The sequence below is a fragment of the Octopus sinensis genome, linkage group LG7 (genome assembly GCF_006345805.1).
Source record: "Octopus sinensis linkage group LG7, ASM634580v1, whole genome shotgun sequence".
Classification (NCBI taxonomy): Eukaryota; Metazoa; Mollusca; class Cephalopoda; order Octopoda; family Octopodidae; genus Octopus; species Octopus sinensis.
The window spans coordinates 2,824,632-2,840,175 of NC_043003.1; positions in this window are offsets into that span (position 1 = coordinate 2,824,632).

The following is a 15,544-nucleotide window of genomic DNA, read 5'->3' on the forward strand; positions in this document are numbered from 1 at the left end:
GCAGAAATGCTGCTAAGACTTTGTTTGACACCCTAACCATTCTGCCAATGGACTGCCCTATCAACATCTTAAATAATCCTTTCTGCTATAGGTACAAGGCCTGAAACTTTAGGGGAGGGGGCTAGCTGTCCTGACTAGTACTTATTTTATCAACCCCGTAAAGATGAAAGGCAAAGTTGACCGTGGCAGAATTTGAACTCAGAGCATAATAACGAAACTGCCAGCTCACTGCCTTTTCTGCCTGCTCACCACCTTATTAACATCATCATCATCATCGTTTAACATCTGCCTGCCATGCTGGCATGGGTTGGACGGTTTGACTGAGGACTGGTGAGCCAGAGGCTACACCAGGCTTCAATCTGATCTGGCAAAGTTTCTACAGCTGGATGCCCTTGCTAATGCCAACCACTCTGAGACTGTAGTGGGTGCTTTTATGTGCCACCTGCACGGGAGCCAGTCCGGCAGGACTGGCAACGACCACACTCGAATGTTGTTTTTCATGTGTCACCCGCACATGTGCCAGTAAGGTGATGGTGGCAACGATCATGCTCGAATGGTACTTTTCACATGTCACCAGCATGGGAGCCTATCCGTGGCCCTGGCAACGATCACACTTGGATATGCTTTTAACATTCTACTTTAATAATAGAATAGGGGCTAATACACTTGATGCAGTAAGCCAAAAGAATTTCAATTTTTATTATTTAAAATTACATTCATTAATTAGGAGGTGATATTAAGCTTACAAGAAGATCTTAGCCAAGGCGTGTAGCCTAGTGATTAGGTCCATGGTCATAAGATCAGCAGTCCAGTTCATGGGTTGGGTGGTGCTTTATCTCCTTGAGCCAGGCACTTCATTTAATTTCACTCCAGTCTGCTCAGCTAAAAAAGAGTTTCCACCTTGGAAGCGCTGTTGGGTCAAGAGTGAAAGTTTTGTGTCTGACCGTTGCTGCAGAAGTACCTGGAACAATCTGGAAACATGACACATTGCCATACTGTACTTACTCATGAGTGGTGGCTGGTTGAGAACAAATCATTAACTAAATGACTAAACTATGATAAGAAAAAAAAAACACAAAAAAGATGAGGAGAGACAACCCCAACCCCAGATTTTAATTAATTAGTTATAGAGTAATGTGCTGTTGAGTGCAGTCTTTAGCAGCACAGTTACAACTCCATACATATTCCAACCTTATTATACCTCAACAGTGAATGTAGCAAAGCTCCTAGAATTGAAGGCTCGCAGCTTTAGTTACTAGGAACAGACCACATTTAGATCAGGTGATGTAATCTGAATATGAGCCAATCAGCTTGCAGAAATATCACCCCATATTAAAGAATATTCTATCATGTTCCGGAGTTTCCCATGTAAAAAGGAATTATATAAGCAACAATTCAGGCAAGCACAGCAAGAGTGGCTGAGAACACCCTGTGGACACATTTTTTGTAAATGACCATTGATTATGATAATACCCAGGATGCCTTCTGCATGAAAACTTCATAGTAAAGGGAACATTTATATACTAGATGCAGATTATTTCCCCTTGCCATTTTTGGCCAGAATTAGTTAATTAAATAATGATTTATTATCAACATTAAGGGTGTAATTTTTTAAATACCAACCAATCAGAGTAGTGGACACAACAGGGCCCAAGCAGCCGAAGATTAGTTATCTGCTACGTCCGTATTTGCGTTATATATGTCAGAGAGAGAGAGAGAGGATTTCAATAAGGGTACGCTACACACGCAAATACACACAGGTGCGCGCAAAGCGTAGTTTTATGTGAATTACAGAAGTAAATGGACAAACGTCCAAAAGCAACATCTTGGCTCAGTCCCGGCGCATCGTCAGCCACTAATGTGACCCCCTTCAAATATAACATAAGAATTAGGGAAATATTCTTTGGGTTTTAAGAACTGATTCTAATAATATTGGTTTCTTTGAGAAAATTTCTGAATGTATTCCTGCGATCATTAAGTGTGTTTTGATGTTTTGATTGCATTTAATTAAATATGCTTATCGAAACATTTATAATGTTTGATTTTTTTTTTCATTTTATTGATATTTATTCGTGCATATTTCTTTTTCTTCCATTCTTTTTATTTTATTTTATTTTATTTATTTATTTATTTATTTTTTCACAAGAACAAATTGGATTTAATTCACCAGTGTAACCATTAAGCAATATTTAATGTATTAAAATATGATTATCAAATGAATTTCTTTTGAGAAAAATCTATTGATCACTTCAACCAAATTGACCATTAAGAGACTTCAAAGATATTCCAAGGGCTCAAAAAGTTCCTTTGTGAAAGTTCATCTCCTTGAATGTTTAATTCTACCTTTGAAATTTTAATAATTTTCAAGAAAGGAAAGCTGTTATTTCATATACGGTTGGCTGGTGCTCTTGTTGGCCACCACTGAAACGAATTCTCTCTCTCTCACTCTCTCTCTCCTCCCCTCCCTTCCCTCTCCTCCCCTCCTCTCGCTCCTCTCTCTGATATTTATTGTGCTTTTAACACAAGTCTATAAGAGACGTTATCTCAGGACAAATACCAGAGCAACTGGCCTATCAACTGTGTATATACATTAAGTATAATACATAGATGTCTATTTTAAGTAAATAAGGCCTTAATTGCATATACTGGATTTTTTATGTCTGCTTTGTCTTCCTGTTGTCAGAAGGAATCAAACCATTTCTACAAACTTATCTTATTCCTTAACATGCTTATAAGTTATTCAAAAAGTTTACAATGTTCGTAAATATATGACATTAGTATATAATAATAAACTATGAAAGCAAGCTGGCAGAAGCGTTAGCATGATAGGCAAAATGCTTAACTGCTTTCATCTGTCTAGGTTCTGAGTTCAAGTTCCAATGGGGTCGACTTTACCATTCATCCTTTCAGGGTCGATAAAATAAGTACCAGTTGAGCACTGGGGTTGATATAATCAACTTGCTCCCTTCCTCGACATTGCTGGCCTTGGGCAAAAAATTGAAACCAATATACAGTAATAAACTGGACTAATTTCATTTGATTGTACATCACCATCATCATCGTCATTGTTTAACATTCGCTTTCCATGCTAGCATGGGTTGGACAGTTTGACTGTGGGCTGCCAAGGCAGAAGGCGGCACCAGGCTCCAATCTGATCTGGCAAAGTTTGCACAGCTGGATGCCCTTCCTAATGCCAACCACTCCGAGAGTGTAGTGGGTGCTTTTAATGTGCCACCAGCAAGAGGGCCAGTCAGGCAGTACTGGCAATGACCACGCTTGAATGGTGCTTTTTACATATCATCAGCACGAGGGCCAGTCAGCCGGCACTGGCATCAACCATGCTCAAATGGTGCTTTTTACGTGCCACTGGCACAGGTGTTTTAATAAAAGTTTAGAAAAATAAATATACTAAAATAAATCTAGAATAAATATATTAAAATTTCAAAAATATTAAAAATAAATATACTAAAATATATTAAAATTTCAAAAATATTTATAAACAAAATATTTCTCTTATTGAATTGTTTTCTGAAAGATCCCTTAAGATCAAAAGTATGAGAAGAGAGAAGAGATGACCAGAATGGAATTTAGAAACTTGTTCTTATTATTTGAGGTCCTTTCATAAACGTTGAGGATAAAGGTGAGTGAACTAAATCAGTGGTTCCCAAACTTTTACAGGGTGCCACCCCCTTGGTTCTATGGCCGAATTCCTTGTGTACACCCTCTCAACTCACCATCACAGACATAGACCATTTTCTGCAGCAAATTCAGAACAACACTATTTCACAAATAAAACTTCACCAAATTAATCCTTTATTTTGTTTGTTAGTTTTTTTTTTTACCGTTTTGGTCACTCAATTATCGCCCCATTTTTTATTCACCCCCCACTTGATCTTTCCACAGCCCCAGGGGCCAATACCACCCACTTTGGGAACCACTGAACTAAATAATAGAAAGAATACAATTAAGCTTGCTGACATGACAGCATCCTGGAGTTATGAGACACTTTAGCTCAGCCATTTTGGCTCCACTTATTTCACTTTGCTGAATTAATGCTGACTTATTTGACATCAGCTATCTCAATATTTCTCTCTCTCTTTCTGTTTCTCTTTCCCCCTCTCTCTTTCTCTCTCTCTCTCTTTCTGTATACGTATATTTATGCACGTGTGTGTATGTTTATGTGTATGCGTGTCTCTATGTGTGTGTGTGTGTGCATGTTTAATAAATAGTAAATAATATAACACACACACACACACATATATATATATATACATACATACATGTATGTGTGTATGTATGCATGTATGTATGTATGTATGTATGTGTGTATGTATGTATTTATGTATGTATGTGTGTATGTATGTATGTATGTGTGTATATGTGTATGTATGTATGTGTGTATATGTGTATGTATGTATGTATGTATGTATGTATATGTGTATGTATGTATGTATGTATGTATGTATGTATGTATGTATGTATGTATGAATGTATGTATGTGTGTATGTATGTATGTATGTATGTATGTGTGTATATGTGTATGTATGTATGTGTGTATATGTGTATGTTTGTATGTATGTATGTATGTATATGTGTATGTATGTATTTATGTATGTATGTATGTATGTGTGTATGTATGTATTTATGTATGTATGTATGTATGTATGTATATGTGTATGTATGTATGTATGTATGTATGTATGTATGTGTGTATGTATGTATTTATGTATGTATGTGTGTATGTATGTATGTATGTGTGTATGTATGTATTTATGTATGTATGTGTGTATGTATGTATGTATGTATGTATGTATGTATGTATGTATGTGTGTATGTATGTATGTGTGTATGTATGTATGTATGTATGTGTGTATATGTGTATGTATGTATGTATGTATGTATATGTGTATGTATGTATGTATGTATGTATGTATGTGTGTATGTATGTATGTGTGTATGTATGTATGTATGTATGTGTGTATATGTGTATGTATGTATGTATGTATGTATGTATGTATGTATGTATGTATGTATTTATGTATGTATGTATGTATGTATGTATGTATGTATGTATGTATGTATTTATGTATGTATGTGTGTATGTATGTATGTATTTATGTGTGTATGTATGTATGTATGTATGTATGTATGTATGTATGTATGTATGTATGTATGTGTGTATGTATGTATGTATGTATGTATGTATGTATTTATGTATGTATGTATGTATGTATGTATGTATGTATGTATGTATGTATGTATGTATTTATGTATGTATGTATGTATGTATGTATGTATGTATGTATATGTGTATGTATGTATGTATGTATGTATGTATGTATGTGTGTATGTATGTATGTATGCATGTATGTATGTATGTATGTATGTATGTATGTATGTATGTATGTATGTATGTATGTATTTATGTGTGTTGTTCAATGTAACCAATTGTTTTTCTAAACCCTCAGCAAAGTTTTGCCACTTGAAGAGGAAAAAATGTTGGAAACATCATCTTAAGGTAAACCTAAAAGGTACCAACCACGGAGAATATATTGTTGGCTAAAAACAGCAATCTTCATAAATGCAAATTCTTAAACATCAAGTAAAATCCAGAATCTGAATGAAACGATGACGGTGATCGGTGACAGCCATTCACATGAAAGAAAAACCCCACAATGTTATTTTCTCCATCTCTCGTGGAATTTGAACTTACTAAACTTTTCCTGTAATCTTCCTCGTGCACAAGAGCGAGCAAGTCAATAAGGTCACGTTACACGAGTAGCTATTATCTCGACAAATTGTCAAAGAACATTCCAAGAATTCAACCTGAAACAACTGGCCAGACTAAATTATAAATCTTTTAGATCACAACAGATCTAAACACTAGTATCAATCCTGGTTGGGGGTCAATGGAATCATTAGGTCAACAGATCAAAACGATACCTGCTCTAGTCCTATGAGAATAAATAAAAATAAAACTGTTTATAAAATGCTCAGCATTTTGTAAAGAACTTCTAACAAAATGATTCCCGAAAAGACTTCCGCCCCCCCCCCCCCGCCATTTCTCCCAAATTTATTTATTTAAAAAAAATTCTTTTGTCAAAAAACCCCCGTTTTCGGATACGGAGGTTCTGAAAAATTGCCAAAAATCGGCATTATGACATTCCACCCCCTTTCCCCTCCAAAATTCTTAAATTTTGACTTTTTTCCCCAACACTAACTCTAACCCTAAAAAGCCCTAACCCTAACTCTAACTGTAACTACAGAAATGTCTTGAATTTTTTGTCAGAATTGTTATGTCGTAATTTTCCACATATTTAGAAAAAAAAATTCTTAAAAAAAATTTTACAAAAATTTTTGGAAATTGTTTTCAAAATCATAATTTCCATATTTTTTCGCATATTTTGACAAAAGAATTCTGAAAAAAATCAAGGAAATGAGGGTGAGGGTAATTTAAAAATGCCGATTTTTGCCAATTTTATTGCAGATTCGTATTCCCCATAGCCAAAAGTGGGGGTTAAAAAATGGGTGGTTTGGGGGTGGGAATGGGCGGAACTCTTGCCTGATTCCCTACGCGTGGCGGTAGCTGGCGACGCCAAAATCATATTGACTTTTGACATAAGCAGAAGACTTACAGATAATATACCAGTTAAATACTGTGACCAGTTAAATCGACAGCAGTATTTGACTAATACATGATTTTATTGAAACCGGGAGGGTGAACAACAATTTTGACATCGGTAAGATTTGAACTCGACACTGAAAGGGTCGTAACTAAATATGGCAAAGCATCTTGTCAGACGTTCTGGCAATTTACGAATTTACAGACGTTCAGCGCACATATTGATTTTGATTTCCAACATGGGTACAAGGCCAGACGATGAAGACCAACACTAGTTCCAGATTGGTACTTATTTTATCGACACATACCGAAATCATATTTGCAACAATGATAACAGTGATCGCTTATCAACCTATCCATCTAATTTCCAATAGTACAGAATCGTACGTGCTGCTTAGCCGTCAGCAACAGAGACTAAAAATAGTAAATTTTTCTCTAAGCTGCCATTACTGAACGACATAAGTTATGGCGAATGAACAAAACTTTCAGCTCTTTAAAAACTAAAATCTTTTAGTAATCGCATACATACATACATACATACATACGCACTCATAAATACACTCACACATATATACACAAGTACACACGCATCCATCCATCCTCGCATATATACATACACACACACACACACACACACACACACACATATATATATATATATATATATAACAAATGAAAGACAGAAGATGGAATGTACGAGAATATATTATTAATCACAACAATTGTTTCAACACATCTAGCAACGACTCCTCTTGTGGGACACTTAACAACTAGTTCAGGAGTATCCGGTGGTGCAGACGTATATCGTTGGGTGACAAATAAAAAAAAAATCGTTAAAATGACTGTTCCACAATGCAACTTTCTGTTTTGTAGAGAGAAAAACAGCCAGATGGAGGAAAATTCTTCATATGTATAGAAGATCCAAAAATAAAATTGCAGAAGACAAAAAGAGAAACGAACACTTAATCCATGGAGAATATCGGTCAAGTTTAACAAAATCTCGCTGGATTAAGAGGTTAACAACTGACAGGATCCTAGCTCTTCGTGTACTCATGAAACACAAGCAGAACTTTCGGTAAGAGCTGCTTTTAGCCTGTGTCTACCTCCATAAGGCGTTCGACTTGGTGAATAGGAATATACGAAGTGTCCTTCCTGAACTGGAGCTTCTTCAACTGATTGAGCTGATAATCACCTTGTACAGCGGAACAGTCAGTGTAGTTCGGATTGAGGGCTCGACATATGACTCTTTCCCAGTTAGATCATCAGGGTTGTGTCTTGGCTCCCACTCTGTCCAGAGCCTGCATGGATTGGATACTAGACTGAATGGTAACTCGATCGAGTTGTGCTGCATTCATTGGCGAAACCAGGATTACAGATTTAGATTTTGCTAACGAAGCAGTTATTCTTGCTGAGTCTCTGAAAGGAGAACCACTTGACCTTAGAGTCTCTTCTCAAGGCAAAGGTCCAGTCTTCTTGGAGGACTCCACCTCATCTGTCTCAGTTGTGCGTGAGAATGTCAAAGTCATTGACTGCTCCACTTATTTCGGAAGCAACATTCAAAGCAGTGTAGCATAGACAAGGGTGAAATTCCTCTCTCCCATTTATTATATATACGTGCATTCTAACGTAGCAGGGAACAGCTAGCCTTTGGCTGCTATTTCGATCCCGTTGTGTCCACTAGTCTGATTGGTTTGTATTGGTGCAATTTGTCTCTTACACGATGGTGCCAACTTGCCGGCGTATAACCAGTCGAAGGCTCTAAATAGAATCACGCGGGACAGCCTGTTTACAACCTTGTTTTAGCCTATAGTTCCTTATAAAAACTCAGCTTTTCCTCGTTCCGAGGTCTGGTTCCAGACCTTTTAAGGTCTAGTCACTGACCACGAAGACACAGCCAGTTCCAGTGACAACGCCAGACGACACCAGTACAACAGCAGCAACGTTGAGACACACCAACTTCGTCCAACAGCATTACGGTAACCTCCTTCGTCGCCACCATCATGTCCTTAATGTCGTCGACATCATCTCTCTACGTACACAGCTCAGCAAGCAATTCAACCAGGTTCCAACAGTTCGCTGTTCGTGAATTATTTCACCACAGATCAACAGCGAATATACAACCTGCATGAACAAGTGATCCAGGCAGCAGTAGCATCTCAACCACGACTTCACATACGACATGTACCCGTAACCAGCTCAGCATCATGGCCACGACTTCACGTACTACATGTACCCGTGACCGGCTCAGCATCTCAACCACGACTTCACATACGACATGTACCCGTAACCTGCTCAGCATCACAGCCACGACTTCACGTCCTACATGTACCCGTAACCAGCTCAGCATCATGGCCACGACTTCACGTACTACAGGTACCCGTGACCGGCTCAGCATCTCAACCACGACTTCACATACGACATGTACCCGTAACCTGCTCAGCATCACAGCCACGACTTCACGTCCTACATGTACCCGTAACCAGCTCAGCATCATGGCCACGACTTCACGTACTACATGTACCCGTGACCGGCTCAGCATCTCAACCACGACTTCACATACGACATGTACCCGTAACCTGCTCAGCATCACAGCCACGACTTCACGTCCTACATGTACCCGTAACCAGCTCAGCATCATGGCCACGACTTCACGTACTACAGGTACCCGTGACCGGCTCAGCATCTCAACCACGACTTCACATACGACATGTACCCGTAACCTGCTCAGCATCACAGCCACGACTTCACGTCCTACATGTACCCGTAACCAGCTCAGCATCATGGCCACGACTTCACGTACTACAGGTACCCGTAACCGGCTCAGCATCACAGCCACGACTTCACGTACTACATGCACCCGTAACCGGCTCAGCATCACAGCCACGACTTCACGTACTACATGTACCCGTAATCGGCTCAGCATCACAGCCGCGACTTCACGTACTACATGTACGCGTAACCGGCTCAGCATCATGGCCACGACTTCACGTACGAAATGTACCCGTAACCGGCTCAGCATCACAGTCACGACTTCACGTACTACATGTACGCGTAACCGGCTCAGCATCATGGCCACGACTTCACGTACGAAATGTACCCGTAACCGGCTCAGCATCACAGCCACGACTTCACGTACTACATGTACCCGTAACCGGCTCAGCATCATGGCCACGACTTCTAGATACAGTATTTCAACTATCGTGTGCGACTGACTACGGACTGGTAATATTTATCTTCCCGTGTCCATGAACTTGCTTCTCACTTCAATGGCCATAGACACTGTCACTGTCTTATCGCCATCCTTAAATGTTCTTAACAGGCACATACACCTATGCATACACACATACATACACTTTGTTCTCATGAGGGCCTGTCTATTATTCTGTATTCAAGACGCACACACAGACACACTTGTTAACATATCAATAAATGTTCTCTTAATCATTCTTACTCGGTTGTGTCTCCTTTTCCCTCTGGCATTTATTTGTTTTGTTCAATTTCTCTTTATTGTAAGGGCTGTGTGATGTGGTACAAAAGAGCCATTTTCGTCACATCACATCGTACGATCCTTTACAGCAACATTAGCTGCGATTCTGAAGTCCTAAAAAGACTTGGACGAGCTGATGCAGTTTTGAATTCATTGGACAAGGATGTTCGGCGCTGCGGGTATCTGAGCACGAGGAGAAAGGTTCGTGTTTTTAGGCCCCCTGTCGTTTCAATCCTGCTCGATAGTTGTGTAATGTGGACACTGTCCGGAGCCCTTAGGAGCCGCCTGAACTCCTTTGGTACCAGGACGCTTCATAAGATTATGGATTATCTTGGTTCGATTTCGTATCCAACCAACAACTCTACCCAGAAGCTGAAATGCGTCATGTTACTTGTATGATTTGGTCATGTTGTCTGCTTACCATGTTCTCTTCACTGAGGATCCAACCGGGCTGACGGCTCGTGTTGGTCAACCATATGCCACATGGTCACAACAGATGAGGAGATATCTCGCGGAGATAGGGGGGAGTGGATTGGGATTTTGCTGGACGGGTCGCCCGGAAGGATCCGGGTATATACCGACAAATGGTGAATGCAGCATCACTCTGTAACTGCGCATGTCCCCACATTTGACCTGACCTGATGTAAATATATTTCTATATATATATGAGCGAACGAAAGCGCCTCTTTGCCAATGGTTCCCAATCTTTTCACTACCAAGGACCCTTTTTATTGAAATGAGTTTGTCAGCTTAGCATGTTCCCGGACCCCCAGTACTATCTCTTCGGAAAACAGCAACCCGCGGACTACAGGTCGGGAACCACTGCCCTATACGATAGCTTGACCTGCTAGAAACAGCTGTTAAATCTCATTCAATTCACTCCCTCCCGTCTTAGAAAAGATGGCCACATTGAGTAATGTGGTTTAGGATGCACGGCCTGGAAGAAGGAAAAAAAGGATCGTCACGCGCTAAGCATCTTTGATCACGTGTCTAGTCAATTTAAATTTGGGGCTACGGCTAATCAACAACTTTTAATTTACTTTCATTTTTTATTTTTTATCTGTTTCAGTAATTGGACTGCTGCCAGGCTGGAGCACCGCCTTGAAGGAATTAATCAAACAAATCGATCCCAGGATTTATTTTATTTCGTCTGGAACTTATTCTATCGGTCTCTGTTACCGAATCGCTAAGTTCCAGGTACGTACACAAACCACCACCGGTTATCAAGCAGTGGATGGGGAAAACCACAAACGCAAACATGCACGCACACGCACGCACGCGTAGAACGACCGTGCGAAAGGAGAGGTGGCGAATGAATGACTCCGTTAAACACCGCTCGGTCCCCTTACAATAAAAGCCAAAACATGGATAAATGAATAAGAGTGTCAGAAATAGAAGACGACACAACCGTTAGAAGGTTTAAGGGAAAGATTTCATTTAGATGTTAACATGTGGGTAGCAGAGTGTGTGTACGTGTGTGCATCATAAGTACACATATAATAAGAACAAAAATAATAGACAGGCCGTCATGCATACAATAATGTGTATGTGTGTACAAACAAGGGTGTATGCGTGTGAGATAAAATACAGAGCATAGAAAGTGGTTACAATAGGACGCTAAATGAATGTTCAGACACAAGATGAAGATAGATACCAGTTCATAGTAAGATACACAATAGTTGGAGTTCTGTACAAGAAGTTGAGGTCACAAGGCAGAACCGGTTACTACACGTGTGGTGTAGAGGTTGTGGAAACTATGCTGTGCCGGGTTACTTGATACAGGAAATTCTCGCAGTTTGAGTTTGCTGTTAACCATGGTGAAGTATTCACAAACAGTGAGAAGTTAAACCTGGGCGAATGTTAGCGTCGATAAGATGAAGGCGACGTTAAGATTGAAGGCGACATTAAGATTGAAGGCGACGTTAAGATGAAGGTAACGATGGTGAAGATCCGGAATACTGCTAGTGTTGTTTGTCGCTGACTGTCGCTAGAACTGGCTGTGTCGCTGGGTGCTCTGTGGTCAGTGACTAGACGTTAGAAGGTATAGAGCCAAAGACACTAGATTCGATGAATCGCTGTGTTTTATAGCAAATTATAGGCCCCAGCAGAGAATTTAGAAGACTGTGTCACGGGACCTTATCAGAAGGTTGCGATTAGTTGGGTTGCACAGTGGCGCGTAATACAGCAAGAAGCAAATTGCGCCAATGCCAACCAATCAGAGTAGTGAACACAACAGGGCCCAAGCGGCCGAAGGTTAGCTGTTATCTGCTACGTCCGTATTTGCGTTATATATGTCAGAGAGAGAGAGAGAGAGAGAGAGAGAGAGAGAGAGAGAGAGAGAGAGAGGATTTCACTAAGGGTACGCTACACACGCAAATACACACAGGCGCGCGCGAAGCGTAGTTTTATGTGAATTACAGAAGTAAATGGACAAACGTTCAAAAGCAACATCTTGGCTCAGTCCTGGCGCATCGTCAGCCACTAATGTGACCCCCTTCGAATATAACATCATTATCTACTAACTCTTTTGCAGTAAATCATTATATGCTTCAGCTGCTGGGAACATTCCACAAGAGGAAATTCCCAAATAAGCCACAGCAAAAGAATTTGCGATCCATAATACAGATCCGAACATTAAGATCATTGGATTCATAGTGGGCCGTCATTATGTCAGAATTAGAATAACAACTCTCGCAGACTGTATAATCGAGCTGAAAGACGAGGTATGATGGATGAGAAGAATAGTGTAAAGTTCGAGGTGAAAAGATTTCTTTTTGTTTTGGAACCTCTCTAAACTCTGACCGGACAAAACATGCAGAAACTTAGTCATTGATTGAAAATCTGTTTTCCTTCTTCGGTGAATTGTAAACAGTTGGTTCTGATGGTTAAATAAGGAGTACGAAGAACTGGCTAGTGTGTATGTCGAAGACCTTCATTAAGATGACTGTGTAAGTCAGTCGTGGACAAATTGCGACCCGTAAGACTTTCTGAATGGTATGCCTAACAATAAATTACCTTGAGTTTTATTTGTAGTGCGGTCTGTCTGCTGATGAGCCACGTCTCATATGACCCGCTTCTCGAAAAAGAACTTAATGGTTCTCGAGCACTTCATGGTTCTTAACGAAAACTGTAAGATTCTCCTTACATTGTACCTGAAAAAAAACTTGGGTCATTTGAAATTTGTATTTCCCAACATTCAAATTGTATTCAGTTTCCATGAGTATGATGGTAACCAACTGTAAAAGACTGACACTTCCAAAGCATCAGCTTCTTATCAAAATCAACTACGTTTGAGCTGTCTTTTACGCATAAGCATGTATAATGACATTATAAAGACCGTTGAAGATGTTGCTCATCGTGAGCCGGGCTTCTGTTCGGATTTCACCCAACCCTGTCCTAACCCGTGAGCTTATAATGTTATTAACGAGGTCCTGTGCAGACGGCTACACCTCCGACATATTTGTCAACTCTTATGTAGACCAGAATTCGAAAATTTTTCCCATGTTATTCTGTCTGTTAACTATTTATTTTCTTCAGTTCTACCAAATACACACTTATACGCTGCTTATACCACTCATCCTTAACTTTCCACAGAGGCATCACCTAAGTTTCTATTCACGTCAAGCTGCGTGAATAGAAACTCAGAAAATATCCATCATTAGGTAGATGATAACTAGTTTCATACACAAATACCAAGATACGATAGCGACACATAAACACCACGCCAAGTTCTCAAAGATGTTACAGACACCAGGTCTCAATTTCTGTTGATTTAATACCCTCCAAGAACTGTTAGGTCTTTTTCTGGATCAGAAAATACTCCGTTTCTAACCTTCTAAGCATCTTTATTAAGATCCAAATGGAATATTACTCACATATCTGGGAAAATATTGCTACTTCACACGGAAACATCCCAGCAAGTTGGTTATAGCATCGGACAGAAAGCTTTTTCGTTCAGGCTCTCTATGCTCTGAGTTCAAATACCGGCAGTAGTGTAGTTAGGGAAGAGGGGGTACTGTCATGATCAGTCGTGTAATCCTGTATAGGCTTGGGGGCCCAAGGTGGGGTGGAAAACTCAAGGGGTGCCCCGGGCGGCACACACTCAGTCTACGTCACCGATTCCCGTCGAAGTCAACGTTGTTTTTTATCCTTTCATAGTCGAAAAATAAAGTACCCGTTTAGTACTCGAGTCGATTCTCCCTCTCTCTCCACTCTTCTCATCGCTTCTATGAAAAATCGCTGTGTTGAAATCTGGAGCGGGATATTCTCCGTCAGCTTTGAAACGCACAAAGCACGCCATATTTCACCACGGTGCCCCTACGACTCAACAACAAGAGTTGAGAGCTGAAGGCAGGAATATTTATTGCCCAACACCCGACAACCAATGGCTCTCAAAGGCGCTGTTTTCTTTCTCTTCCTTTTCTAATGTTACTCCAAAATCATCTGCTCTTTTGAATTAACTATCGCCAACTCCTTTCTCTTGCGTTCTCTTGACACACTTGTCTCTCAATTTCGTCATCCCGACTGTGTCTTACCACCCAGATCCCGCACTAAATTCTTTTCAATCGTTTCTTTTTAGAATAGCACTTTGGGAAAATCCCTCTCCGCCTACGTTTTTCTTGCAAGCATCGATCTACAGCTGTTCAAACTGATCATCAATCACCCCAATCTCGCCAGTTTGAGAGAGAGTTTGTGAAGATTATCGATGCTGCCCTCTTCTGAATGAATAGTAAAAAAAAAAAGAACATTCCTCTGACCTTAAGTTGAACTTCAGTTAATTCTTCTGGTTCTGAAACGAGGAAACTTATGTCAACAATAATCCACATATGGTTTATGCCTTCTTTGACTTTTGATATTCAACAATACCCTGTTTTTTTGTTTTTCTAGTTGAAATGATTGTTAGGAAGTAGGACAGTAATGAGTTAACGCATTCCAAACCGGCCCAACAAAAAGAAATTAAGTTAAAAAGGAATAGCAACGACTCCCCCACTCCGCACACCAAACCACCCCCTACAACTTTGGATGGGAATCCAATACAAACTACAGATACAAAAGAACAGGAAATACTCCCTAATTACTAAAACAAACAAAAACAAATCTGCTCATATTGAAAAGAAATTGAATAATAGGACCCATTCGAATTGAAAAACAAATATATTATTTTTTTATGTTAAAATTGAATAAAAATTATATCATATTCGATATTAGTCATTCAGTTTGATTGATATTTTCTTTTATTTAATTAAATATTTTGAAAACTTTTTTCCCTCTTGGAATTATAATTCTATAATTCCTAATTTACTTCAATCATACAAAACAATAAACAAGTTATTCTTTCCTTACAAAATATGAGATAATTAAATATTTCAGAAATGTGGCATTAATAAAGCATAGGATGGTTTTTTGGGAGAAACAAAAACATTTTCTTTCTTTGA